The sequence below is a fragment of the Strix uralensis genome, chromosome Z (assembly GCF_047716275.1).
Source record: "Strix uralensis isolate ZFMK-TIS-50842 chromosome Z, bStrUra1, whole genome shotgun sequence".
In the NCBI taxonomy this organism is placed as follows: Eukaryota; Metazoa; Chordata; class Aves; order Strigiformes; family Strigidae; genus Strix; species Strix uralensis.
This window is the reverse complement of record NC_134012.1, coordinates 101,570,342-101,590,355: the sequence shown is the minus strand read 5'-3', so window position 1 is coordinate 101,590,355 and position 20,014 is coordinate 101,570,342. Positions and strand designations below refer to the sequence as shown.

Genomic DNA, 20,014 nt, shown 5'->3' with positions numbered 1-20,014 from the left:
GTGCCCTGGGAGCCTTGTGCCCCGCACCCGGGGGGTTCCCCCCGCCCCAGGCCGGGCTCTTCCCCGGGGTGCTGCGCACGGGGCGGGGGGTGCCCACCTGCCCCTTCTAAATGGATCTGGGGGGGCGCCCCGCGAGCACGCTGGGCTCCCAGGGCAGCGTTCCGGCGGGTTGCTGGGGGAGGGTGTGGGGACGCCTGCTCGCCTCCCCTTGACTGACGAGATTTTTTACTTCTTCCACAGGTCCAAGTTGCCACATTTCTTCATTTAAGCAAGAGACCACTTCCTTAACAGCTGTATTATCTTAAACCCACATAAACACTTCTCCTTAACCCCTTTTTTGTAATATAAGACAAGTCTGAGTAGTTAAGAATCACAGACGCAAGAGATTTCAGCATTCCCGATTATTAAAACCGAGAAAAAACAAACAAAAAGTGCAACTTGAGGGACGACTCTCTTTAACATATCATGCAGAATGTCTAACGCAGTATGTTCCGAGCTGTAAGTGCACAGCCTAGAGACTGAATGGCAATCTTCTCCACACTGTGGGACAATGCATTTGTGCCTAAACTTCTTTTGGAAAAAAAAAAAAAAAAAATATAATTAATTTGTAAGTCTGAAAAAAATATTTAATTTAAAATTGTAAACTTGCAATAATGAAAAAGTGTACTTCTGAAGAAAAAAAAAAATGAGCGTTTTTGTTGGTGTGCTAGACAGCTAGTGTTTATACTTACTGGATATTAAAAGGGAAGCTTTGCTGCCCAGATATTTACAAAACCAGCAAACGTCCTAATGAAAACTGAAGCGATGACATTAGCCATTCCTTAGGGTAGGAGAAACAGATGGATCTTATAGACCTATGACAAATATATATATATAAATATATATATAAATATATATTAAAAATTTAGTGAATATGGTAAGCTTTTGTTCATTTGTTTCAGACTTTTTTGCTCCTGTAAAAAAATAGTACTGATTAACTTTTTTAAAAAGAAGATTTTACTGTAAATAAGGATTTTTTTGTCTTATTTCTGTCCCTCTCCCCTGTTTTTGTTATTGTAACCTGTAGTGCCAACTCTGTCTCTGGAGGGGTAGTGCAGGATGAAATGCTGACCCTGACGTTGCTTCTCATTCATAACTAACGTAGAGAGTTGTTTCTTCGGTCTTGGGGGAAGACAGGACTCGGGGCCGGCGCTGGGCCGGCACCCCGGGCGCGGGAGCGAGCCCCGGCCGCCCCGCTGCCCCGCTCGACCCTTTTCTGGGATTTTCAGAGGTACAAGGTTAGAATGCTACAATGTTACCACTGTGCCTTCCAATGTTTATATCATCGGAAACATAACATAATCAAAGTGGCTGTGATTAACGAACCGATTAAAGTGTTACCTATGTGTGTAGCCTAAATAGTGTGCAGTGAGGCGTTGCTGAATACATGGTCAGATTTGGGGGGGGGGGGGGGGAGACCATCGCGGGGGAAAATTGCAAGTAGTGTGACAGATTTGATCGACTTCTTTTTCTGTTGTTCTTCTCTCGTTTTTAAGTGGATTATTTAAGTGTAGACCACTTGCTGCCTCCTCCTTTCTTTGTGAAATGCCAATTCCGGTCATCATGCAGCATTATAACAAGCCTTATGAGTCCTAAAGCATTAAGTTGCACTTTCTCGAGGAGGGGTGGTAGTACAGTATTTCTCTGGCCAGTACGAATGAAGTTTTTACTTAACATATTTAATAGTAACATAGCTCAAACTATGGCACAGCAGCTCATCAGATAACTAGCTTTGAAGTCTGGGCACAATTGAACCAACTTCCATAGTGAATCTTAATAACGATTGACTTTGGTGTACAGTACGATTAACAGATAGTGCTCCTAGTTAAGTATTTGTCAGCATCCTTTTGTCTCTAATTCCAGTTTCTATTTTTACAGCCACACCAACCTGGCATGTATTTTAAATAAAAATCTCCCTGTTCGAGTAGATTTTCCACCTATCAACACTGAATAAATGCCATAAATCCATCAAACGGTCTAAATGTTCCATCTGTTCTCCTGTTTTGCCAGTTATATAGTAATGAAAAATACATTTGTAAATTTTATGCAACAAATGGCAAACGTATCATTATTTTGAAATTGTGTATGTAAAAGTTATATTTTTACATGTAGACTCTTGTTATTATGTGTTTTAATACATTGTATCAGTTTTTTTGTTTATAAAAATCTGTGTGGTTGAAAAAAAGTCTCATTTAAATGAAATAGTGAGATACAAGAATCTGAATTTTATGTTTGTTTCTGAAAACGTAAAGAACAAAATATGATAGTTACCACGTGCTCACCTTCGACATCCCCATACCCATTTGGATTAGCTGTGTGCGTGCTGAAAACTGTAAATATGTTCAGTAGCGATAAAACTTTCAATGTTTTGATTTGTCGATAAGTTTCTCAAATGTGGAGGTGGATTCAACTGCTAGAGCAGCCGCTAGAGGAGACCACACTGAGGCTTATTGCAGGAGCTGGACTTGGAGCAGGCCTGGCTTATCTGAGAGGGGGTTTAATAAAGCTCGAGCCCAGGCGGCGCTAAGGACGGCCAGCGGTCCCCTCGGCAGGCCGGAGGGCTCTGCTGCTCCGTGCCGCGCGGGTCGTCCCTCCAGAGCACGATGCCGATGAACAAGCCATATCTTTTTTTTCCAGGAGACCTCAGAACCGGTGGAACACGCTCGGTTTGGGGTCAGTCCCAGTGGCACCACCCGAGCGGGGTAGGGAGCGGCAAGGAGATGATCACCGCCGTGCTGAGGACTGTGCTTCTGCTAAACGCTGTAAAAAAAAAAAAAAAAATAATAAGACCAACTTCATGTTTATTTAAAACAATCTGTGGACAGAAAATAAATGACGAGTTTAGTTTCTGGAACTTAAAAAGGAAGGAAAAGCTTTTCTTGTTCCGCTCGCACTGGGCTCTGAACCGGAGGAGCGGCCGCACGCCGCGGGCACCCCGAGGCTCGCAGCCCTCGGCCCCCCCCTCCCCGGAGTTAAGAACTGAGGATCCCGGCCGGCTTCCGCTCCCGATGAGGCAAGATTTAAAAAACAAACACAAAACCAACCCCCCCCCGGGGGTGTAGTCCCTCATTTTTTCCGTTATTCCCCAGCCCAGGTAAGGTGTGCGCATCTCGCCGAGGGGATCGAGCTGATGAGACTTAGTGAAAGCGGTGAAGGTTTTAGAAAGCTGTACCCTGTGGTAATAAAGCCGGGCTAAGAAACTGGCAAAGAAAGAAAAATACTGAATTAGCAGCTTTTTCTGAACTGATCCACCTCCACATTCAAGTAATTTATGAATATGCTGAATAGGGAATCTGTTCATCTAGAACTTTTTTACCATTTGTCTTCTGTGTAGCTGCAAGGAACACTAATGTTTATACAACTGTCAGTCCTACCAGTGATGCAACTTGTACTGATTCAGTCTTCCGAGGTTTTTTGGGTTTTTTTTTAGGTTTTTTTGCAGGGGTCGGGGCGGGGAAGGCGACGAAGACGGGTGGTCAGGGAGAGGAGGGGTTCACCTTTGTATCCAATAGGCAGAATATGATCCGTGTCCAAAAGCGAACAATAACAGAATATTGCCAGGAATGACGAGATTTCAGTGGAAACAAGCACAAATAAAAAAAAAAAAAAAAAAACCCTTTAAAAAAAAAAAAAAAAAGGAAAAACAAGAAAAAAATAAGAAAAAGAAAAAATTAGTCCACTGGTTGACTGGAAAAAAAAAAACCTAGAGGTGGAATACGATGAATTCTAACACAGCGGGGCACCAGGGCCCGGGGGGGCCCTACCTTTTCGTTTCGTTTTTGTTTTGTTTGTTTGTTTTTTAAAAAACATGTTCTTTCTCATGGGACTTGAAGTTGATTCATATTTGTGCAGTGCTGGTTTGACCATACTCATTTCAAGTATTATAGACTTATGTAATGGTGAAAATATATGAACTGTGGCCTTTTTCATTCTTGTTACTTGTGATGCAATTAAGTGAAGATAAGAAAAAAAAAAAAAAGCAGAGATTTACCATGTATCAGTGCCTGGCTTTTTGTTATAAAGCTTCGTTTGTCTAGTGCTCTTTTTGCTATAAAATAGACTGTAGTACACCCTAGTAGGAAAAAAAAAAAAACTAAATTTAAAAATAAAAAATATATTTGGCTTATTTTTCACAGGAGCAATCCTTTTATACCATGAATATTACGGAAAAAAAAAAATTGTCAGATTCTGAATATTTCTTCTTTGTAGATTTTTGGAATCATTCTGAGTAAAAGTTTGTTACTTTATTTTACTATTTAAAAGATGTTATTTTACCATGTGTTATTGAGATGAAACTGTATGGTAGCTTTTTTTTTTTAGTTGTAGGTCGCAACGGGGAAATTTTTGCGACTATACACATAGCTGCAGCAGTAAAAACAAAACAAAAAAAAACGGGAAAAAAATGAAAAAAAGGGAAAAATATTTAAAAAAAAAAAAAAAAAGATGAACAGTTACACCTTGTTTTCAATGTGTGGCTGAGTGCCTCGATTTTTTCATGTTTTTGGTGTATTTCTGATTTGTAGAAGTGTCCAAACAGGTTGTGTGCTGGAGTTCCTTCAAGAAGATGACAAGCAAACAAAGACAGCTTGGTGTAGGCCATTACCTGTTTCTCATCTGTAGTTATTCGATGCCGTCATGTACATGACCGTTCTGTAGCAATAAATGTGCCATTTTTATAAACCGTTTCCGACACTTGGGTTTCATTTCATTCCGCATTGCCCATCGCTGCCGGGGCCGTCCAGCTGCCGCCGTGCCCCAGCCTGGTTTTGGGGGAGTTTCTTAGGAGAATGGGTGCCTTTTTTTTTTTTTTTTTTTTTTTTTAAATATGTATATGTGTGTGTGTTTTGGGTAAAAACCCGTCGTTTCTGTGTGTCCTGGTGTGTGTGGTGGAGGAGCCGGTGCCGGGCGCTTCAGGCTTCTCCCCTTGGTGGCTTCTTCACCGGGTGGGAGCGTTGGCAAAGCGCTTTCCAGTCCTCTCGGTGCTCTAAAAAGATCATTTCATTCTCATTCTCATGCGAATTTTACTCTGCTCCGTAAGTAAAACATCAGTATTTCACCCAAAAACTCTTTGAACCCTGGGAAGAATCCAAAGCACCTGCTAGAGCAAGCAGGGGTGTGCTGGAGCGTGGGCAAAGCCACCCCATGAACCTTGGAAAAACGGGCGGAATCTGTAAAATTCGAGGCTGCGTTATCGGCGGAAATGGAAACGGCGACGCGTTTCGCTGTGCCCCCACTCGCCGCATCGGTGGGTCAGCAGTTCTGCACGGTTTTTTCTGCTACAACTTCATGGCTGGAGCTGGAGTGAAGACACAATCATTGTAAACCGAGCGCTGCCAACCTGACTCATGGTTTCATGGTATTTACACTTTTTTTTTTTTTTTTAAATAATTCACTTCTGGTCAGCACTGTTGGACCTTCTCAAGTCGGAAACCGAGTTCAGCCCTGCACCAACTCTTTGCATCACCTCTTTCCACCAAAAAGTTGTGCAAATTGTGGTGGTGGGGATGTATGAGCTGAGAGGGGGGTCTTGGTGGAACGGCCTTGGGTTGGAGAAATTGGGGGGGCTGGTTCTCTCAGCATTTTTACAACACCCGAGACAAACATAAAAACAATTGCAGGTTTGCACGGAGGAATTATTCACCCTGCGTGGTGTCTTTGGGATCTTTTCAGTTATTCCTGACGGCCGCCGGCCGCTCGCCGCAGGAGGAGCCCGCGAGGTCCATCCGGGCGGCCGCGACTCGATTTCCTCAGTTACACACGACGGGCATCTGACACTTGCAAAGCTTTTGAGTGGTAACACCTTGAGTTTTGCCGAGGAACGGGGTTGTATTGCTGCGGTTCACCCTTCTACCACAACTCATTATTGCTACTGAACGATGCAGTTTGGTCTCTTTGAGTGTTACAAATGAAATGATGTGTTTAACTTGAGTTTTCCTTCCTGACCAGGAGAGTGGGTCATTTTAAATAACTGCAGACACTGGCTGCCTGGTATTTCCTGGGGGAGGGTGCTGAGACTTCTCAGAAAATCATCTCAAATTAATCCCTCCTGGAGAAAGTGGGTTTCAAGGCCAGCCCTGCGCCGCTGCGCCCGCCCGGGGCAGGTCTCCACGTGTCCTGCCAACTCTCGGGGTGTTAATGTTGGGTTGATGGTTGGACTGGATGATCTTCAAGGTCTTTTCCAACCTAGACAATTCTGTGAATTCCTGCCAACCCCCGAGCCCACATCCCTGCTTTTCATCCATGACCGCCGGATCTCTCCTTCCCTGCACTGCCAGCCCAGAGCGAGCAGGAGCCGCTGCCCGTTTCTGCCTGCGCTGCCTGCTCTGAAGATACCACTGGAGCCGCCTGCCCAGCGTGTCCAGGTGCTGCTGGTCCTCTTCCTCCTCCTCCTCCAGCTCACCCACGTTATATCTCCACTTGTAGAAACCAAAGGTGCTTTGCCCAGGGGTGCCCCGAGGGGCTGCGGGGTGGGGTGCTGGGCACAGCTCTGCCATCCCGGGGCCGGGCAGGATGGTGCCCGGGATGGAAACACGGCCACTGACAGCAACGCGGCCACTGACAGCAACTCAACCACGCTGCGTTAGAGGGCTTTCAACAGGACATTCAGTTGGTAATTCATTTATGAGGAGCTTTTTGTTTACTAATAAAGCAACGGGGCTCCAAATTTCTTCTGAAAAAGAATAGAGGAGCTGAAGGGTGGAAGAATGGGTCTCATTCTTCTGGTGTGTCTATAGATAGAGTTTGGATGAGGAGTTATCCCACCCTGTCCCGTGGCTGACAGCTCTAGGGAAGTTGGCTTGATATCATATGCAATTACACTGCAATTATGTTGGTAGCCAGTAAATACATCTCAAGTGTCTTGAGCTTGTAAATCTTCGAAGTGTGAGCACTGGGAGTGAAACCGCCTCGTCCTCTCGGCTGGAGCTCAGACGCAGAGCCCGGCTGCGCTACATGGCCCCGCGGGGTCACAGCAGGGTAATGGGGACCTTCACCTCGTCTCTGAGCCAGAGAAGACCTCTGGGGCTCCCTCCCTGCACCCCATTTCTCTAAAGTCCCCTGCGGTGACCTCCTCCCAACATGTAGGTTTGGGGTTTTTTTGTTTTGTTTTGTTTTTAAAAACAGCACTGAGGCTAAAACACAGTTCCCCTGGTCTTGATCTACTTTGTGCTTCTGTACCTGTGGTGTCCCCCAAAGGCTGTAGCCCCTCACCGTCAGATGCTGATTTATGTGAGCATGACAACAGCCTTTTGGGTTTGGTAACAGTTTTTATGAACTCGATGGGGAGGTGGGATTCAAGGCTTGTCCAGGGGACAGCGTCTGTCACCCAGAACACACGGTCTGGCCCACGGTTCCGTGCTGGTGCCTTGAACCTCACTAGGAAAAGAGATTGCCATTGCTTCTTTCCCGTGATTAGGAGAAAGAGCTAATTATTTGGGTACTTCTATTCGCGGAGAGCAACTCCTCTGTCAGAGGGCACATCCCCGGACAGGCTGGCAGCGATGCCTTTCACAACGGCTGCATTTTCTGATGCCAAAAAAAGAACAATAATAGATAAACCGGGGCAAAAGACTCACATCGGTTTGCCCGCGATGCGTCAGCCGGAGCTCCCTCACCTCCCAGTCCACAGCGGCTGGTGGGTGCTGATGGAAACATCTGGAAACAGGAGGTGCTTGTAATGGTGCAAAATACACGTGCGCGCACACACACGGGACATCCAGCCCAGGATCAATCCCCGCACAGGGAGAGGAATGGGATGGGGATATGTGCACAAAGCAGCTGAAGGAAAAAACCAGGCCAGAAACAACAGCATGGGCAGAGGTGGGGGATAAAAACTCCCTGGGTGGTGGAAGTGGCTCCTGGGTGTGGTTCTAAACTCAATCAATCAATCAATCAATTAGAGGCCAGGCTGTTTGCATTTGGGGAAGATGGGCAAGCCAGGTGATTTATTTTTGAAGAACAAGACCAGCTACTTAAGGCAGTCACAGGCTACATTTTGCTCCAGGACTTGCTGGTGTTGGCCCAGTAATGTGGTGGCCCTGGGACTGACTGGGATCATGCAGGAGCTTGGTGACAACGCACTACAGCCTCAGGCAGGACGGTCAGTAGTGTTTTCTTCACTATTTTTTCCTTTAATGGCTTAATTTTACCCAGCTACCACTGGACTACACGTTCTTAGAGTAACTTAAGGAGTTTCTTCCCCCTCCTTTCTGCTCATACCAATGTTACTAGAAGTTGTTGGGCTCAAAGCCTGTTTGAGGCACCTCTGGGAAGAGCAAGCAGGAGCTTCCCTGGGTAAAAGGGGTTTCTGGGGTACTCCTGCCCACATTCCAGGGGTTCCCAGGAAAACTGTTTTCCCATCCAGTGGATTGTTATTGGCAGCATTGGCAAAGCTGCTGACATTCTCCCATTCACTGTGGGAGGAAATCTGGGAGTTTATCTGGCGATAAATGAAAATGCTACCTCAAAATACCCCCAAATCACCTAGGGTTACCCAGAAATCTCCCTTGGAGGGTGATGCACAGTGTTGAGTCCTTCCTGACCTGCAGGAATCTCTGCAAAAACAAACTGATGCTAAACAAACTGGGCTGAAAAGTTTCTCTTTCAGTAAATAGCCCTTTTGGCAAGAAATGCTGGAAAATTTCTGTTTGCTTCTAGGCGCCGATTTTCTCAAATGCTGCTGCTTATACGATCAGATAGATTTCTGTAGCATGAGCTGCTTTTAAGCTCTTCAAAACCCGCTCTGTTGTAATCTAGCGTTAATCAGATCGTAGTCAGCTGTCCCGGGTGCAGAGCAGTGGGGCTGGAAGACTAGGAACGCGATGCTGTGGGGTGGCTTAAAGCCTCGGTGGTGTTTATGTAGTGCTGCTTCCTTAGCAAAGAGGGTGTTTTGGTGGTCGTCTCTCTGTGAGGATCTGCGATGCTGAAGGTGAAGCTGGGAGGATTTGCCCAACTCCCAGCAGTGAGGAACAGCCCTGGGTTTAACTCATTCCTCCGCTGGCGGTTTAGGGTCTGGTACTTGGAGCCCTGGCATCCCTCCAGAAGTACTAAATACTGTTGAGTAGATCCTTAGCTAGGACTCGTTTATCTTCTTTACTCCACTAAGCCAATATTCTTATTTATAAGAGAAATCCTGCGGCTGCCTTCTAAATCCATTCCCCAGCACAGCTGGGCAGATGTGCTGCCGGCACCGGCAGGTTCGTGGTGGGGTGGTGAAGACCTTACCCAGGTCCTGCTGTAGCCCCTGGGCTTGAGCTGGGAAGGTGCAGGACAGAAAAACTCAGACACATCTGACTAGTCCACAAATAACCAAAATTTTATTTTAGTAGGATTTCTTTTTTTAATATGAGCGTAATATTGATAGAAACGACTTTCTGTTGTCATATATTCAGTGCTTCTATCAGAAAAAGAGCACTGGGAAAGCAGCACTGCAAATTCAATTCCAAACTACCTCTAAGAGAAGCCCAGCAAAGCGTCCCCATGCTCAGAGCCACGCGGTGGGGGCTCCGGCACCAACCAAGCTTTGGTGCAGATGCGCTGGTGAGGGCTCAGATACTTACTGAAATGCGCTAAATAACTGTAAGCCTGAGCTTCAAAGAAGTCTAAAGAGGATTAAATCATCTGAAATAGGCCAGAACTATTTTGTGGCTGCTGTTTTTGGGGGTTTTTTTTGAACTTTGTCAATAAGTGAGTCACTAGCAAGGTGCCAGAAAGCTCGTCACCCTCCTCACACAGCTGGGAAGACGGTGCCAGATCTGGGAGCTGGTGGGCGAGGGCGAGCACCGGCAATGTAGGGCATGGCGGGCTGGGGGGCTTAGAGATGCTCTAATCCAGAGAGAAAAATCGCATTTGTTAAAAAAAAAAAATAAGGGGGGGGGGCGGGGCGGAACATCTCTTGCCTTGCAGCCTGCAAGCTGTTGGTCTGGGGCTGCGTAACACCTCGATGCTGCTTTACCTGCAGGAGCTGAGAAGGGGAAATTTCATGCGGAAATTTTTTGTCCTGTGCTGGGTCCCACACCCTCAGCAAGGGCAGAGGCTCAGACTCAGCGATTTTTACATCAGAAGCATCCAGGCTCCAGTTTGGGGGTGAAGCATCCCCATAGCACTGCGTGTCATTGATTTTTCTGGTCGTGTTTGAGCTCAGTGCATGGGCTGGTATCACCTGTGACCCTGCTTCCCCAGCAAGCCGCTGGGATTTAATGATTTGTGAGGGCAAATACATAAGCCTGGAAGGCAGAATTAAAATCCTGGGGACTCTGGTGTGCACCACTGTGTGTGTGTGTATACGTCTGTGTGGACGCTCAGCCTAGATAGAATAAAAGGTGATAGAAAATATTGGTGATTAGTCAAGATAAATCAAGGTTTTTTTATCAGGTTTTGCCCACACAGATGTGGAAAAAATATATTTGGCCTTCGCAGAGTGTTGGAACTGTTTTATGCAATATTAAAATGAAGTGTAATTCTTCGGGCATCCCCTGCCCCATCGTGGCCACCTGGGCTGACCCTCTGGCCTGGCCTCCATAGCTAGAGCAGTGTGGGGGGGATCACGAGGCTTCACTGGAGATTGTGGTATTTGTGGAGATGAGAGGGGATCAGTTAAAAACCCCCTCTGAAGTAATGGCATTTCAATAGACAGAGGCTTTGGCTGCGCTTTGTGGGATTTTCCCGCTTGGCCTCTGGCGTGTCCGAGGGCTGGCACCGCTCCCTTGCTTTGAACAGGGCTTCCCAAGGGACTTAGGGGTTGGGTTAGTACTGCTGGAGTGAGATGTGCTGCAGAAATCAAAGCCTTGGAGCCTACAGTAACTGTAAAGCCACGTGTGGAACCCCCCAGGGGTGGCAGCTCCCTGAAAGGAGGGTGCAGAGAGGGGGGATGAGTCTCTTGAGCCAAGGAACCAGCGCCAGGCCAAGAGGGAATGGCCTCAAGCTGCGCCAGGGCAGGGTCAGACTGGCTCTGAGGAAGTATTTCTTTGCAGAAGGGGTTGTTGGGCGTTGGAATGGGCTGCCCAGGGCAGGGGGGGAGTCCCCATCCCTGGAGGGGTTGAAGAGTCAGGTTGACCCAGTGCTGAGGGATGTGGTGGAGTTGGGAACGGTCAGTGTGAGGTTCATGGTTGGACTGGAGGAGCTTCAAGGGCTTTTCCAACCCAGATGATTCTGTGATTTTGGGGGGTGATGCTGTGTCTTTCAGCAGAGCTCTTTGATCAGTCTTTGAAGACCATCACTGGGGTGTCTCAGTGCTGGCAGGTGGCAGCAGTGCCCTGGTTTGGGCTGTGGGGCTCATGGGCATCCCTGGCTTGATGCTTGGTGTAGCTCCTAGATGATGGTTCTGCCTTAGATGGGACCTGAGCTGTCACTTTTGGCCCAAGGATCAGGTCTGAAAGCCATGTTTGAGCTTGGAGTTAACCACGGAGGTGTCCCGCTCCCCTCCCCAGCGAGTGGCATGGGCACTGCTCATTGGTTCTGGCAGCAGCACCCGTAGCCATTGGACTGCACCCCTCTTTCAAAGCCTAAAAAGTTCAGTTTGACCCTTTTTCCCTAGAAATATAGAGCTGTTGGAGGGAGAAGTGCCAAGGAGGCCAGTCCCACAGGGTAGGGCTGCGCTCACCCTTGGGTTTGCCCTGGGGTTCAGCCACGGGGAGGCTGAAGTCAAGAGATGTTCAACACATTTGGGGTGAATTAAACAAGAAAACAGTGTTCAGTGTGGATTGATGAGCCTCCACAGAGAAAAACAAGGGACCCTCTGGGAAAAACAGGGGCAAGGATGGGTCAGCACCGCGGGGCACAAGGACTTGCACCCACAGCAGACCTGTACAGGGGTGCCCTTCATCTCAGCTGCACATTAAATGCATCTTGTTAGCAAACACCATCAGGCCTTGCAGCTGAAAAAAGGATTAGTCCAAGGCTGTGGAAGATCCCTCTCCTGAGTGTGGGTGTGCTGGGTCAGATTGTGCCCTTCAAATAATCAAGTAAAAGGCGAGAGCCCTGTGAAACAAGCAGGTGACAACAAAAGCTTCAGTGGAACGTGGAGGAGCACCAAGGGAAGACAAAAAATATCAGCGTGGATTAAAGACAACGGAGCCACACTTAGATGCAAAGATGATGTGAAATTCCTGAATAATGTGGAATAAAAGGGACTGAAAGATCATTAAAATTAATCGGAGATTAACAGAAACAAAAATGCAAGACTGCTGAGCCAGTCTTATCTGCGGTCAACTGAACTTATTTTAGCTGAGAAATAAGACTATCAGATTTGGAGCATAATGATAAGGATAAGTGAGATCTTAAGCCTCTGGAGAGACCCTGTCAAGTGCTCCCAGCCCTTCTGTGACCTCCCCGGTGGGGGAGCAGCTTGGTGTCCCTCGGTCTTCCCCATCCTCGCTGGCAGGTTGGGACCCCGAGCTCCCCGTGCCCCATGAACAGCCTGCCTCTCTGAATTATTTATCTGCTGTCGCAGTAATGATAATATTTGGAAAAACTTTTCCCATCAGAAGATCATGTGCTTCTTCCAAGGGAAGGGGGCAGGATTTTTGCGGAGGGTGAAACGCAACGGGCTGGTGTGAACTGGGCCAGTTCATTTTAACTGCACAAGAGCTGCAGTGAGTTGCATCCAAAGAGGATCTGGCATGCGGGATTTATTTCAAGAAAAAAAAAAAACACTACAGCAAATATGTAGTGCCTTGTTTGCAAAAATGTGGTTTGGATTAAAAGAGTTATGCTCTAAAATAAAAAAAATAATATTGTGCTTGAAACATCACAGGGGAACGCTCAGACACTGGGGAATGAGTTGAATTTAGCGACGGTGTGGGTTGGGTATGTGGTGGGAGAAAACTGCTGCCGAGGAGAGGTTTTGCCAACTGCCTTTCCCCAGCACCCTGCCCTTCCTCCCCGCCTTCCTCCCGCACCTCCCAGGTACCCACAGCCCTTCACTGGGGCTGCCCAGCCGCAGGGGTCTGGCCCTGGGGCTGTTTGATGCTGTCAGTCGGAAGTCAGTTGGATTTGAGGAAGCTCAGGATATTACAGCATCAGAGCCGGCATAATTAGAGGCAGATTTGCAATTGCTGTAAATTGTCTTAGCTTCATTGAAGTCAATAATCTTTGAAGTGGATGGAGGTATGATAACGTACACCAGCTGAGGATCTGCCAACAACTCTTGGGTTTTTACAGTCAGTTATTCATCCTCACAGCCCAAGTACTAACCACCGGCCTCACCCGGCCAGGAGCATCCCTGCGCCAGAAATACTGTCCCTGTGTCCTGGGAATATTCAGCAAATATTATATAAATATATTCTCTGGAGAAATATAAATATAAAATAATATAAATTTATTCTCTGGAGAATAAATCCTGTGAGGAGCCATTGAAGGAGCTGGGACTGTTTAGTGTGAGGAGGAGAAGGCTGAGGGGAGACCTCATCACTCTCTACAGCTCCCTGAAAGGACATTGTAGAGAGGTTGGTGCTGGTCTCTTCCCACAGGTGATTAGTGACAGAACAAGAGGGAACGGCTTTAAACTGCAACAGGGGAGGTTCAGACTGGACATGAGGAAAAAATGTTTCCCAGAAGGAGTGGTCAGAGAGTGGAATAGGCTGCCCAGGGAGGGGGTGGAGTCCCCATCCCTGGGTGTGTTTAAGGGTCGTTTGGATGAGCTGTTGGGGGATGTGGTGTAGGGGAGAACTTTGTAGAGTAGGTCTGAGGGTTGGACTCGATGATCCCAAGGGTCTTTTCCAACCTCAATGATTCTGTGAAATGGATCCTGGGGCTGAGAGTGTGAAAATTCGGATGGGGGGAAGAAAATTATTAGTTGATAGAGCATCACTGGAGGGTTTACCCAGCAGGCAGGGCTGGGAGGAGTGGTTTATTTTTTTTTAAATAAAAGCCTCACTGGGGTTTTTAAGGTGTTTAAAAAAACAACCAAAAGCCCAAGACCTCGTGAACTTCCTCAGCCTTACTTCTCTCCCCTGTGCTGCAAATCAGTTTACTCCTGCCAGGTTTTGCAGTGAGGCTTTTGGGTGAGAGAATGAGGATCCACCAAGGAAAGGAGCAGGTAGCCTGAGGGGAGACCTCATGGCCCTCTCCAACTCCCTGAAAGGAGGGTGCAGAGAGGGGGGATGAGTCTCTTGACCCAAGGAACAAGCGCCAGGCCAAGAGGGAATGGCCTCAAGCTGCGCCAGGGCAGGGTCAGACTGGCTCTTAGGAAGGATTTCTTTGCAGAAGGGGCTGTTGGGCGTTGGAATGGGCTGCCCAGGGCAGGGGGGGAGTCCCCATCCCTGGAGGGGTTGAAGAGTCGGGTTGACCCAGCGCTGAGGGATCTGGTGGAGTTGAGAACGGTCAGTGTGAGGTTCATGGTTGGACTGGAGGAGCTTCAAAGGGCTCTTCCAACCCAGATGATTCTGTAGTTTTACAGTGCAGCATGTAAATTTGCCTTATGTCTGCTCAAAAACATCAATGTTTATAATCTTTACTCCCAGTTTGCACCACCCCGGGGACACACGTATCCCTCACGGAGGGCCTGGTCCTCGCAGCTTGCTATGGCTGCCAGCCAGCGCAGAGTACCCTCGTAAAACATGCTGCAATCGGTTCACCCCACCAAACCTTTTCTTTCTCCCTTGGTTATTCTAATTTTTATGGAAAACTCATTGCTGCTTTGCTGCAGTATCTCTACCTTCAAGTTCCTTCTCAGACCATGAGGGCAAACTAATACAGAAAGCTAAATTAGCCATATTGCATAGGAATGCAGGCTCCAATCAGACCCTTGCTGCTCATTCCTCTGCACAAAGCATATAAATTCATCCCAGATGGGTAAATAAGCAGTCAGCTTTTATTGAGAAAACTGTGTATTCATTTTGCTGCTGCTGACTAATTTCTCAGAGACATTCCTTCCTATGTATTGAGCAAGCATCTTCCCGCATCCCTCTGCTGCGCTGTTAGCAGGAGAAATTATATCATCCTCTTTCTAATTTGTGTTTAGTCATTCTAGCCCTTTTTAAATAGGCTTAGCCAATCAAACTGGGGCTTTGTGATGGAGGTGAGCCAAAAATCTGGAGACCTACTGCCAGGGCTTCGTGCTATCGCCTTCTGAGCGGTGGGGACTCGGTATAAATTGATCAGATACTTGGTGGAGAGAGATGTCTCCTAGACACATCCAATTATGCCAGCTTCCCTCGTTTTGGAGAAGGCCAGAGATCATCTGCTCTATCTGGGAAGCCGCCGCTTTTGCAGGAAACGCTTTTGAGGCTTGTTTTGGGAGATTGGGCACGTTCCGTCACCGCCCGCCACAAAGAAGTGGTGGCAGGGGGTTGCTCCCCGATCCCCCTTCTTTGGGGGGCAGCTCTGCTCAGGCCTTCTGTTATGATGGGGTGCAGGGCTGTGGAGCTGGCAAAGCAAAGGCAGATGCTGCAGCTGGGACTGGTCCCCTGCTCCTTCCTTTCCCACAGCCCCGGGTATTGTCTTGGCGGCTGCTCGGGCCGGCTGGGGCTGGCCGGCCCCTGCAGAGCGCCCACGGCTTTTGGTTCTCATTCTTTAGAAAAACTTGGAGGGGGAAAGAAAAAAAAAGAAAAACAATAAAGTGCAAAATAAGGAAGTTTCTTCATCTGCATCCCTGTGGGGATATCAGGGTCCCATCGTGGGGTTGGGTGGGTGACCTGGCAGCTTCCCCTCTGCCCTGCCTGGGCTCCCGGCACGCTCTGGCTGCTCCCAGGGGTGCTGGCTTGGCACCCAAGAGCGGGACAGCTGCACCTTGCCTGAGGGGCAGCAGATTTTAGGTGCAATCTGAGCGTTTGCTGCTGGTGGTGGTTATGCCAGCGGTGACCCCAAAGACATCAGGACCACTGAGAGATTCATCCCCCCATGAACAGGGTCTTTAATGGGATGATCCTTCCATTTCTTGCAGTTATTTCTGCACTGTGAGAAGCTGGTGGGGTTCCCCCCACCCCAGGGTTTCTCCAGCTGGACTTGGGAACGCATCCATGAAAAGCTGAATCCCAGGATTCATCGTGGTCCCAGCTCTGCTGCCAGTGGAGTCTCACACCCCACTTGGAGGCTCCAGGACCGCCTTTGCGGGGGCTTTTTCAGCCCATTTGCTTTCATGTGAATGCGTTTGGGGTCTTGCAGTTTCTGGTGGAGCTTGGGGAAGGAAATGGATTTGAGGTTTGTGGATGCTCAGTGCATGATCATTCTCTTCTCTCTCCTCCATGCCTTTGCCCTCTCCCTGGCTCCTTTTTCAGTTACTTACTAGAAATTGCTCATTTAAGGAAGTCTGATAGTGGAGCAGGTTTATATCTTATTAATTTTATCCTACGTCTCAGAAACACATGGTGTATTTTCAAGGGAGAAAATATGTGTTAAGGTCTAAAATTTATCCATTCAAAGATTGTATTTAAAGCCAGGGTGGGTCAAGCAACCTCCTGGAAGGCTGGTATCAATTTTAACCTGGTATTCAGTTATTACACAGGTGCAAGTTCTTAAAACAACTCAGGAAATGAAAAATAGGGAAGACATCAGGCTAGAAGATTGCCACTTTACTCAGAAATTTGCATGGGGAGAAAGGGCTGCGCTCAGCCGCTGAACCCCATACGTGGTTGTCAGCTGGGGGGGACATGGGTCAGGCAAGAGGATTTGGGGAAGGGGGCTGGGACCACAGGTCAGGAGAGGAGGTGTTGCAAGGGCAGAAGTCGGGCTCAGTCCTGTGTCCTCTTAGGAAATGCCCCATAACAGCGGGGACAAGTGGGGATGGGGGTACTGGGATGAAGTGGGGCTTGGGGTGGCTGGGGCAAGGGTGAAGCAAAGGAGACATGGGATTTGCCAGGGGAAAAATCCTCGTGAAGGTCTGTAAAACTTTCATCTCCTTTCAGACCCTTCCTCTGAGCCCTGAACGTGTCAGCAAAGGCTGAGAGAAAGGTCTGGTAGCAACCTGGTGTGTAATATTAAGGAAAGCAGTTGGAGGCTGGGGTGGGGGAATACCGGGGCTGACCCGAGAGGCAATGAGGGACCCCTTGGAGGGCATCAGGGCTAGAGTCTGGGGGGCAGGAGGGGGCCAGGTAGGTGGGAGCTGGGGATAGAGAAGTGCTCCAAGGAAGATGGGAAGAAAAGGAAAAGGAGGTGGGGAAATGGAAAGCAGAAAGAAGGGGACAGAGCCAGTGATGCTGCAGGAGCGGGTGAGTGAGCAAAAAGTAGGAAATTGTCCCCAAAAGCCTTGCAATCACTTCCCCCCATTGGCTCTGCAGGAGGAGGAGTCCACCCTGGGGAGCTCTTCGGCCAACTTGGGTAGCGATGTCCTGTGCTGCTGGTATGTCAAGTCAAGAACCATTTTTAAGTCTTTTTTTTTTTTTGTGCAAATTGGGCCACTTCTCGCCCTCAAGGGATTCAGAGTATCTGGAGCTGCTGTTCAGCAACCCTTCAAGTGACTGTCAGGATTCCCAAGGGACAAAGATAACTTTTTTGTAGCAATTGGTAGGAACCAAAAATGCCCCTTAGTTACATCCTGTTAATCTGGAGGGAGGTTCAAAGTAAATTTTCAAAAAATCCTTGTGGTTTAGGGCCAAATGCCATCACTGATGACAGAGCCAGATTCTGCCATTTGCCAGTGCTGCAAGGTCAGGCGAGTGCTCTCAAAGCTGAGAGTTACCCCGGGATAAAATCTGGGGCCTGGGTTAGGCTCAGAATAAAAATAGCTGCTAAGACACTGCTAATATCGAATAGTTCATCTATAGTTCAAAGAGTAAATCTCCCAACCCCAGAGGTGAGCCTGGCCCAAACTGTCTAGCAGATTTCTTCTTTCATCCACAATCCCAAATACTTAATTTTGTCAACCTTGATTTTAAAAATGGCCAAAAAAAGGCCCATGATGTGGGTTGATCTAAAGCAGAGAGAGAGAGGTGTGATGCGCACATTGGCCCAGCATGGCTGGAAGTGTCTGTATCCTCAACGAGCTCGTTCCTGACGAGGGGCCGGCGATGCGCCCCAAACCCGGCTGCTTGATGTGCAGCTCGGCGAACGCCTGCATCTCGTCCTGCCTGGACTCGAGGAGTACAGAAACATCAACAACAATTAAAGCTAATGGGAAACAAATGCTCTGTCCAAAACAGCCGTTGATTTCAGTGGGAGCTTTACGAGAAAGTCGGAATTGGATTCAAAGGGTTTGTCTTACATTTGTCTTAACTCCTGGCTCTGCGTACCAGCTTGTTCCTATTTTATCTAAATCTGGTCTTAGTTCGTAGAGCTGCGAGATTTGTCCAGCTTAGGGCTCGGTTCCTGTCTCACACTCGTCCTGAAGCCGCAGGGGGGAGGATGAACGCTGGCAAGAGGGTGCTGGGCAATAGGCCCCTGTGCCACCATGCCCCAACCTGCCACAGGGTCCCTTTTGTCCCCTCTGAACAAGAGGAATAACGGCCAGAACCTGAAGGCGTTGACGTTGCCGACGCATCAGTCCCAACCACCCGCGGCCATTGGGGTCTGGTACCAATTAGCACGAGCTTCCGGCGGCTCTACGCGTGATGCGGCGAGAGAGGCACACAAAGAGCAGCACCAGCACAGCGAGGAATCCCGTGGGGAGGGATCCCAGCGCGCTCAGCACCCGCCGCATTCAGCTTTGCGCAAGTGCCTGGTGAAACTCTTTAATGTCTGGCTTTGCTGGATCCGGGCTCAACGCGGGCTGGGGGAGCAGAGGGACCGCAGGCACCTGCAGAAAGCTACCGCTGCATCAGTCGAAAGGATATCTCCTCCGTGGCTGTGTCTTTTCTTCTTAATGAGTAATTTAGAGCCTGTACAGTGCTGGAGACCGGGTATCAGGGGGCTGGCCGTGGCTGAAGGCGGGCGCTGCCGAGGGCGTTAAATCACGGCCCTCCTTGGCCGCCAGAAACTTGAAACAACAGCAGGAAATTGCTTGTTAGACTAATTACACACTTCATCTTTTAAGTACAGGAATAGATTAGTAAGAGGATATCTAGAAATATAGAATTTTTATTTATATATGTATGTAGAAATTAATTTTCGTTAGGATTTGAATGGTGGTGAACTTCAAGCCACCTATAGACTATATGCCCTTCTCTGCAGGCACGTGAGGGTGGGATGATAATACGCACTTCTCTGTAGGTCAACTACTTCTGGGCCAAATCCCTTGATTTCAGCTGGGGGATGATATATAGTCTAATAGTGAGCGTGACCCAACTTCTCTGCTTAACATTTTACCCACTGATTTTAACCAGAACTCTGCTGCTGTGAAGGTGAAATCAATTATTTAGCAACAACTGCTTAAACACTGAATTTTAGGGAATGAACAACTAGGCTGGTCATTGCAGAGCAGCAGCGTGCCCCGTGCCTGTGGGATTTCCAGCCCTATGTGCCCGTGACCCTCAGCCCATCCCTAGTCAGTGGGTCTGGAGAAGGATGAAGCTCTCACAGCCTGCTGATGTCATTATTTCTGAAAAAGCTGAGTATCCTCCTTCAAGTGATTTATCAGAAATATTTAACATCAAACATTGATGCTCCTGCCATCACACAAAGACTTTGTAGGCATCAAAACATGAGTAAGGATATTTGCAACAGTTTTACTCCAGAAATCCTTTCATAAATGAAACATGCAAGAGACTATATTTATAGTAGAAAGACCCACTCTCTTGGATATGAATAGCATTATACCATATCATGTAATTAAAAGCTGAATATGACTAACACATTCCCATACAGATGTATCACAGCGCTGGCGACCATGTGGGATATGTGGAGAAAAAAGACCCAGTTAAAGAAACCACAAATTCCAGGGGTGGGAGTGTAAGGAGAGGGATAATGAAGCACTTTGCAATCTATTTTTCTTCTCCTTTTTTTTTCCCTCTTTGCAAAAGCATGAACACATGAAAAACATTAGGTAGTGCCTTGCCCACCAAAGACCCGGCGGTGGCTGCCGGACCCGCAGGATTGAGCATCCCCAGCCCCACACTGACGCAGCCCCCCTGGAAGGAGAGATAATGAAAAAATGGCAGATAACTGC

The 20,014-nt window shown here is 48.0% G+C and overlaps 1 protein-coding gene across 14 annotated transcripts in view; it reads left to right on the top strand.

Moving 5' to 3' along the window:
* The window catches only part of TCF4 (transcription factor 4), a 240,276-nt gene extending 235,557 nt beyond the window's left edge, over positions 1-4,719 (top strand). For all 14 annotated transcript variants that reach the window (XM_074856959.1, XM_074856954.1, XM_074856953.1 and 11 more), the window contains one exon: positions 241-4,719. The gene's annotated coding sequence lies outside the window, so the exon portion shown is untranslated. The remainder of the gene's footprint in view (positions 1-240) is intronic.
* The last annotated feature ends 15,295 nt before the right edge of the window (positions 4,720-20,014 follow it).